The sequence below is a fragment of the Rutidosis leptorrhynchoides genome, chromosome 5, assembly GCF_046630445.1.
Source record: "Rutidosis leptorrhynchoides isolate AG116_Rl617_1_P2 chromosome 5, CSIRO_AGI_Rlap_v1, whole genome shotgun sequence".
Lineage (NCBI taxonomy): Eukaryota > Viridiplantae > Streptophyta > Magnoliopsida > Asterales > Asteraceae > Rutidosis > Rutidosis leptorrhynchoides.
The window spans coordinates 427,002,728-427,012,500 of NC_092337.1; the positions used below are offsets into that span (position 1 = coordinate 427,002,728).

Here is a 9,773-nt window from a genome sequence, read left to right on the forward strand (position 1 = left end):
ACAACAGCTTCTACTCCATAGACCAAGCTGAACGGAGTCTCACCGGTGCTTGCTTTGGGTGTTGTTCTATGCGGCCACAAAACCTTTGGTAGTTCGTCCACCCAACCAATTCGACCATGTCCCAATCTAGCTTTGATTCCAGCCACTATATCCCGGTTGGTGACTTCACACTGGCCATTCGCCTGCGGATGCGCTACCGATGTAAAAGTTTGCTTAATATTAAGCTCTGCGCACCAGCTGCGAAAAGGATCCCCCGCAAACTGCGTACCGTTATCACTAACTATTTCGTTTGGTATGCCGAATCGATAAACAATGTCTTCCCACACAAAATTTCGCACCCTTTTTCCTGAAATTGTTGCCAGCGGACGCACTTCAACCCACTTCGTGAAATACTCAATTGCAACAATCAAAAATTTGATATTTCCTGCATGTGCAGAGTATGCGTAAGATATTGATGCAAGCAGCATATGATACAAAATATATGATAGAATTACCTCGGCCTTTTGGAAATGGTCCGATTATGTCAATTGTCCATTTGCAGAATGGATATGGTGATGAGACTGGGATCATTGGATGCGCAGGTGCTCTGCTGATTGGTGAATGTATTTGGCAAAATTCACATTGCGTAACTATGTGCGCGGTATCTGCGTACATGGTGGGCCAATAATAACCTAGCCGCATAATTTTTGATACAATAGACCTGTGCCCCGAATGAAGAGCGCATGCGCCCTCATGCACCTCGCATATAACCTCCTCTGCCTCTTTCGGGCCAATGCACCTCAAATGCGGTCCTAAATAATTTTTTCGATATAGGACGTCACCCTCAAGGGCATATAATGATGCCTTAGTGCGGACTTTCTTTGCATCAACAGAATCCGCAGGTGAGGTGCCATCCTGCAGAAAAGCAATGATAGGTGTCATCCATGTTGAGCTGGATTCCTCAACAGGTGCCACTAAAGGCATCATAACAATGGATTTCGCATGCAATTCTTCAATAAGAAATTTCTTCCCCAGATGATCAAAGGCCAAAGCAGCCAATTTGCTAAGCGCATCCACCTTCTTATTTTGCCCCCGCATTACGTGGGAGATTTGAAAAGCTTCAAACTGGGCAGCGAGGTTATGAACAAGCAATAAATACTGATGCATGGCTATGTCATGCGCTTCGAAGTCTCCGCTGACTTGAATGCATACCAGCTTTGAATCCACATAAGCGTGCAAAATTTTAACATTTAATTTATGCGCAATACGCATACCTGCTAACAAAGCCTCATATTCTGCTTCGTTGTTCGTAACAGCAAAATTAAACCGCAGCACATATGTATGCTCTTCGCCATCTGGGCCAGTTAAAATTACACATGCACCCGCGCCAGCTGCGCTGCAGGCACCATCGGTGTATAACTCCCATGGTGACAAAAGTGGTACAGGCGTATCCTGATGTTCTGCCGATGCCTCAACATCCGCAAGTAACTCTGCTAGGTAATCCGCAAGTATTTGACCCTTAACTGCGTTGCGCGAAGAAAAATTTATTTCATGTTCTCCTAACTAAACTGCCCATTTAGCCATTCGGCCAGAAATCTCAAGCTTGTATAACACCTGAAAGAAAAATGATTGCGTTAGTCAATGCGGTAACCCCGGACATTGCCGCAAATTAGGCATGTACCAACCTGTTTGATCGGTTGATCAGTTAGAACCACAACTGGATGTGCTTGAAAGTACCGGCACAAACACCGCGCCGTGTGGACTAGCGCATATACGAGCTTTTCTATTGGTGAATAGTTTACTTCGCTTGATATCAGCGTCTTGCTTACGAAGTAGACCGGTATTTGCGTCTGAGAAAACCTCAGCGTTATATTTCTACGAAATAAATAATGCATGTAAATAAAAGAGAATGGATTACCTTTCCACGATCTGCGATAAGAACCGAGCTGATAGCCTCTTTCGATGTCGCAAGGTATAGCGTAAGCGTTTCTCCTGATACTGGTGCGGTGAGTGTTGAGAATTCAGCGAGCACCTTCTTCATCTCCTGAAAGGCTGATTCTGCTTCCTGAGTCCATACAAAGTCCTTTTTCTTCAAGCAATTCTTCAAAGTATTGAAGAATGGCAACTGTCGCTCTGCAGCTTTTGACAAAAAACGCGTGATTGCCGCGAGCTTCCCGGTTAGACTCTGCACATCTTTCTTTGTTCTTGGAGATGGTAAACTATCAATGGCCTCAATATTTTTGGGATTCGCCTTAATTCCTCGCGCCGTCACTACATGACCTAGAAACTTTCCTTCCTCTTCCCCAAAACTGCATTTGTGCGGGTTAAGCTTCATGTTGGTCCTGCGCAGAGATGCAAATGTTTCTAGGATGTCCGCGACCATTTCTTCTTCAGTGTTACTTTTAATTACCAAGTCATCGGCGTATGCTTCAAGATTTCTACCAATTTGGTGCTTGAAGGCTGCGTCAATTACGCGCTGATAGGTCGCGCCTGCGTTCTTTAATCCGAAGGGCATCTTCGTATAACAATAAATACCTTGCAGCGTATGAAAAGCAGTTTTGTCCTCTTCTTCCGCAGCCATTAAGATTTGGTGATAACCCTTGTATGCATCTAGAAAATACTTGTACCAGAAACCTGACAACGATTCCACCTTCCAGTCTATCTCCGGGAGAGGGTAGTTGTCCTTAGGACACGCTTTATTAATGTCTTTAAAATCAACACACATCCACCAATTACCGTCGGCCTTTTTCACCAACACATGATTAGCAACCCATGTCTGATACCGCACTTCCCGCAGAATGTTTGCTTTGACAAGGTTATCTACTTCTGCGCATAACCAATCATTGCGCTCAAGAGCCATATGTCGCTTCTTTTGTCTAACGGGTGTGAGTGATGGATTAACATTCAACTTATGTTCCACAATATCACGTGGAACCCCAGTCATGTCTGATTCTTGCCATGCAAAAACATCTGCGTTTGCAGATAATATTCCATGTAACTTAGCCTTGGTTTCAGCTGACAAGCATGCGCCGATTTTGATACGCTTGTCCGGATGCAATAGATTAGCTATGATCGCACTACTTGCAAGTTGTTCTCCCATGCTGGGAATGTTTACAGGCACAACTGAACCACACAACTCGGTTGTTTGATGTGACGCAATTGTGGCCACCCCTCCCTTCGTAGGAAACTTGATCAAGCCATGCACCACCGATGGTATAATGTTAAAACATCGTATGAAATTTCTCCCAAGCAGCGCATTGTACCGCGAAGTTGAACGAACCACATAAAAGTCAACTAACTCATGTCTGACCAACTGCGGATTCTTATCATCTGCAAGCTCTATTATTAGCTTTATCCGGCCTAGCGGCCATTAGCTTTCTCTGGAGAACGCAGATAGCGTAATATCAGACTGGCGTAACTGCGTTTTAACTTCTACATGGAGGAAACGATAGCAATGCTCGTACATAATGTCAACGCCACTCCCAGTGTCAACATGCATGCGTTTAATTTGTACTCCGCAAGTAGGGATGCAGCACTTGATGATAATGGGCTTGTTAACTGTGTCGATTGACATTACAGGAGGGAATGTGATTGGGAGAATTTCCCAGTCCTGGTGATCATTGTACTTTCTCCGCTGGCTAACTTTCTCTGCGTCGACCATATTAATGGTTAAATCGGCGTTTTTGGTTTTATCAACTTTTTACCATGCGAAAGTTTTAGCCTTCGACCCCTCCTTTGTGGCTTTTCCCTTATCCTTCTTAGGTGGTTTTAGGTGATCCAATTTACCTGCGCGCAGCGCTTCAAGCACTCATTCCATCAAGTTTTTACATCGATTAGTGTCATGTCCGTAATCGTCATGGAATTCGCAATACTTTGTTTTATCCCGCTTACCAAATTCTGTAAGCGGAGTTGGAACCACAAAGGTCGCGCACACTGGTTCGATTGTCAAAATTTCTTTTGGTGTTTTAGGCAAACTTTTGAGCAGCGCATAATTCTGATTATTGATGCCGCGCTGGCTATTGTTTCGATAATTGCCACTTGATTTCCCTTTATCATTCCTGATAGGACCACCGCTAGGATACCTCCCGCGAGAATTACTTCCGCGGTTTTGATCGCGCGATCGATCATCATCGTCTTTTCTTTCATTGCGCGAGCTGGCGGTGGGAATATCGTTATCTTCGCCACTCCGCATATAATCATGGCATTCTTTAAGTGCTTCAACATATGTTGTTGGCACCGTATGGCGCAAACGCTTGACCAACGTTGGGTGGCGTTCTGAATTTATACCATGTATGAGCCCAGAAATCTGTTGCTCTAGCTTAAGATCTGGTATGCGCAGACACTCATTAGTATATCTTATGAGAAATTCACCGAAAGATTCCTTGGATTTCTGCACAATATCATGACATTCGATATGAGTGCGTTTGCGCGGCCTCTGATTCTGATACTGAAGCAAAAACTTCGTCCGCAGATCCATGAACCTGGATATGCTACCCGCCGGGAGTTTATTAAACCATTCGCGAGCAATGCCCTGCAGCGTCATGGGAAATATTTGACACGCAACTGGATCCACCCAACCCTGGGTGCGCATTGCGCCTTCGAAACGATGCAGGAAGTCATCTGGATCAGTTAAGCCATTGTAAGTACCCAACGTGTGAGGTATCTTTGGTGCTGATGAGAACGGATATGCGGAGGAAACTTATCGAAAGTGGTTGGTAGCTCAAAAGGTAGTTTAACAGGGTTTCCTTTTAACCATGCAAAGAAACGCTTCATCATATCCTGAACAAAGTTAGGTTATGAAAATAAGTGAACCATATCAGGAGGTGCGGCCTGCATAAATTGACCTGCAAGATTTGCCTGACCCTGGATATTTTGCCAAGGTTGCATTGGCGTCTGCAAATATAACCAAGGCTGTTGCGTCAGAAAAGAGAGAAGACCTGACGGTGCAGAGTATACAGGTGGTTGCAAAGGGACCGAAACCTGTGGCGCAGATATCTGCGAAACTTGAGGATATGATGTTAAGAGCCCAACTGTATGCGCAGTGCTTTGCTGTTGCGCAGTTATTGGCGTCCAATGAGAGTTTACGTCTGGAATGACACCAAACCCCCAACTATTAAGTAATTCCTGCGCATCCGCAGGAGTCAAAAACTGCGAAACTGGACGCGGTGGTTGCCAAGGTTGCAACGGCGTAAACGATGAATTCTGCTGAACACTCTGCGTCTACAGAGGGATTGAAACCGTGGTGCTATAAATAGGTACCTGGCCGCAGCATACCACATGCGGGCCTGCTATTTCACCGCTATTGCCTACCAAGATAACCCTTGGATCCACCGAGGAAAAATCCAGCCGCGTGGTTGTGACTGGTGAGTTTGCCCTTGGCGGTGTAATCCCATCTGGATATATCGGCTTATACCTCTGAAAAGGCTCGCCGGATTCAGGTAGAGGATATGGCGTGTATCCCGCCCCCGTAGTCATAGCTTGCGTCTGCTGATTACCAGACGGTGTATTTTGATTGTCTATTTGAGTACGTTCCGATGAGTCCCCGGAAGTCATGATACTGTAAAAGAAAAAATTCAAAAATTTTGTGAATAATAAGCCTTATAATTCAAAACCTTTTTTAAAAGAATAAGCAATTAAACAGTCTTGAACTAATTCGACTCTCAATGAAAGCACCACTTGATCATGCATATATTTTCCATAGGGTCAATATGTCTGTTTAATACGTAAAAGGGGGTTTAAGGATCTTAGAACAAGGCTCTCCGGTCCGGCTACCGTGAATAACCCTGGCCGACATGATGATGTCGGCGGGGTGGCCAAGTGATTAAGTCCACCTTCGATAACGGTCGTTGATCAGAAGGCCCCTAGCAAGGTGATAGGCGCTAGCTATTAAGAAACTAACCTCTAAACCTTGAGAAGATGAATGATGATAGCTCGCTACGTAGGATGTGTAGTAGGTGGTGGTTACGTAACGTGATGATGCCCCGAATGATAATTAGGGTTTGTATATATAGGCAAACCCTAATTCTAGAACCATCCAAGATAATGATAATCTCGTCCATAACTAACTCCCCCGAATCACGGATATAATTATGGAAAAGATATCGACTTGATGACCAAGTAATCGCTGTACCGGGAACAAAGGCATTCGATACATCACCGCATACCGCATACAAGGTACACGCATACGCATGCTAGCGAGTGTCCGCATACGTATGGAATGCGCATGCAGGTTGCGGTATCATTACACACTGTTATGTATATATATATGTACATATATATACATATATATGCATACTGTTATAAACCACACCTTATTAAGAAAAAAGTCAAATAATGAACACTAAATAAAATAAGCAGTAACAATTATGGTCACCATCTTTGTTAAGATTCACAATTCCCAACTACATATACACAAAATATACATATATAGCTACAGGTGAAAATAGTACCTTTTTATATGAGCAGCAAATATATAGCTATAGGTTACTAACAGTAAAAATGGTATCTTTTTATATGAGTAGCAAATTGTTGCAGTAAAGAAGTTCCATATAAGCTGCACTTGAGCAGTTATCCGAGGTTAAGGCCGTTACAGTACCAAAAAACTTAATGCATACGTAATAAATAAAAAAAGAGGCTCAGACGTGTGCATATATTTAAGTAAGAGGACATGGACCAACATTTCTGTAACTTATATGTTGCCTCGCCAAGATATGTTTGATGTATCCATGTTTCTCATTGCTCAATCAAGAAGAGAACATGAAACACCATGGCTGCAACCTATGGGTTACCCCTCCAAGATATGTATTCATTTTTCTCATTGCTCAATCAAGGGTTCACATGTCCAGCATCGCAGCCTGTCATTTTATAACTTTTAAAAACAATGAAATTGTGGAAAACAGAGATGCTAATCATGGAAAATCATACCATTGTTAAAGACTAAGATGCCCACTGACCACAGCACAGAAGCAAAACAATCAGCAAACAAACTGAAGCTCATATCTATATATACACTCAGCTGAGAAAGCATAAAACTGTATGGCTGCAGTACGCATTTCAGTTTTGTTAAATGTTCTATCTCAAACATACAAATTGACCATCATTGCCTCATTTTTACCATATATGCATAAAGTCAGCTAAAAAAGACGGTTCACGATAGCTAGATTGGTTATCGAGATTCAAATGCAATTTTTTCTTAAAAACCTGCTATCACAACAGTTGTGGCATCAAAAAACACAAACTGTAAAGTTCTCTTGCTCAATTCTTGTATTCAACCACTACAATTCAACTTTCGCAAATACTAAATCAAAAACCTAACATTTTTTTGTTTGATGAATACGATTCCAAAAATAACATGCATGTATGGCTGAAGCCATGACCACAATCAAAACACACCCAATGAGTTCCCAAACCCATCTCAAACAAATGGGAACAATAACAATAAACAGAAACTTACACTTCGATATCGAATCGCACTTGGGATGAATGTGATAGCGGCCACGACAGCAGCAAGAGTTGAAAAACCCCAACTTTCAATGATTATCGAAGAAACCAAAAACGTATTTGAAAGGAAAAGGGTAAAATCGAAGGATTTAACCCTAACACATGTTTCTAATCGGAAACGTAAACGAAAAAAAAAACCAATCGCTCACACCCAAAACCCTAATCGCATGAACAAAGAGAAAGGGAGCGGTGAGGTTGAAATAAAAGGGAGAGTAATAACATATTCCGTAAAATTAAGCAGCAGGTACGGAAGCTACAGTAATTCCGATGCTATAATAACGAATAGAAGGCTGCAACAATTTATCCAACCCTCTTTCTAACTAAAAAACGGTAAAAATATAAATACCCAACGACAAAGCGGTGTTAGGATATTATTCTAATTAGGAATAGGAATATAATATAAAATGTCATCATCAATACTAGTACTAGTAAAATATAAATAGATGTCAAAGTTTAAAGATGATCAAGGAGTTACACTGCATGTTCTGTACTATAATATAATCCGTACGAGTGTAAAAAAATTACAGGCTAGTGATAGAAAAGAGTCGCATGGATTGCCGAGAAAAGCAAACAAATAGAAATATAACGTTTTTTGTAAGGTTATAACAGTAAATTGAATAGAAAGAATATATTGTTGAGAATTGCGTTTTGCAAACAGTACCACCCTAGTTACTTTTTACTTTTCACGATTTGAGTGATCAAAAACGTGAATAATCATTTTTTTCATTTAATTCCCAAACACTAAAAATTAACTATTTGTCATTAGTAAACGTGATAATCAAAAAATCTATCTCAAATCGCTAACACAAACATCCTCTAAGTAAAACTAAATTGAACATAGCTAATGCATAATAATTCATTTGAACCACTTTGATGACTTGAGTGCGAGTTTAATGGACTCAGCTCGGAATCATGTCAGCACTTTTTACAAAACTTGAAAAAGTTGTTGTCACGTAACTTAGAAGACATTTAGCTTCCAATGGAGTATGCGTGAGTTTACATCCTAGAATAGCAAAGTTAATTGAAGTATGTGAGGTGGGTTTTGGCAAAATTATGATGATATTCAAACTGTCAGCCATAATTGGAGTTATACACAAATTTTACAGAAAAAAATCATTTAAGATAACTTGCGGGCATAGCTCAACGGTTTCCCTCATGTACATTGTGTCATGGAATACAGAGAGGTCATGAGTTCGATTCTTAAGGATTACATGATTGTAAATTAACATATTATCAAGGAATTCAATAAGAAAAGAAAACACTTATTGTCAACCTAGACAACCAAAGACATCTCAAACTCTCGACTTGACAGCTTTGACCGTTATTTGGACTGACCCAACTTCCCAAAGAACTGTAGCTTTTTCAAGCTACTTATACTAAGAAATGTTTTATGTGTTGTTGAAAGTTTCTGTTGGATGTTCATGTTTTATATCTTTCGTTGTTGCACAATTTTGTGTTGGCCAATCGGGTGGGTGATTCCAGTTTCATTTTTCTGGTATTGTCATCGAGGCAAAAGGCCACTAGGTACTCATTGTAGCATCGTAATAAATTAGGTAGTTCTTCTATGAGTGTCGAATGAGGTTAGTGTGCCTTTTTCTGATTCTATTGTGGCTACAGTAGTTATACCCGAAGATGTTGGAATTATTGGTGTTTCTTCTCTTGGCGAATTTGTATGTATTACCTCCAATAATCGACAGTCGATGTGTGATGTTGCATGTGCCGACACTTGTATGATTCGTATATTGTTTTAGATTCTCATTGATGTTTGATTCTGATGATGTATATTGCTACTCTGAAATGTTTTGATGTGTATATTACGTTAGTATTTGATGTCAACAGTAATGGATGTTGGTGCGTAGGGATGGCAATGGATCGGATATGGATCGGGTGGCGCCGTATCCATATTCATATCAATTTAGTTTTTGTTCATCCATATCCATATCTATATCCATTTAATTTCAGATCATCCATCCATATTCATATCCAATGGATTAAGCGCGTTAATGGATATACATTGGATTTTAAAAAAATGTTAAAATATTTCCTAATATACGATGAAAACAAAAACGTAATATAGCACAAATAAATATAACATAACATAATTAATATCTATCTACAAGAACGTGTAATCTTTGTCGAAGATTAACACAATTTGTTGAATTTACTATTAAACATAGATTATGAAAAAATAAATATGTATTTTGTATGTTTATTTTGTTAGATATACGTGTTTTATTGTAATATATCATAGTTATTTCATTATAAGGTTGAAAGAAAAATGTAAATCTAACGAT

The 9,773-nt window shown here is 40.5% G+C and overlaps 1 long non-coding RNA gene across 1 annotated transcript; it reads right to left on the bottom strand.

The window, feature by feature from the left end:
• Window positions 1-6,466: 6,466 nt before the first annotated feature.
• On the bottom strand, window positions 6,467-7,778 carry LOC139846686 (uncharacterized). The gene is made up of 3 exons (XR_011759144.1): window positions 7,433-7,778; window positions 6,904-7,018; window positions 6,467-6,833 (listed from the first exon to the last, which is right to left on the bottom strand). It is a non-coding gene; the product is annotated as an uncharacterized lncRNA (long non-coding RNA).
• Window positions 7,779-9,773: the final 1,995 nt, after the last annotated feature.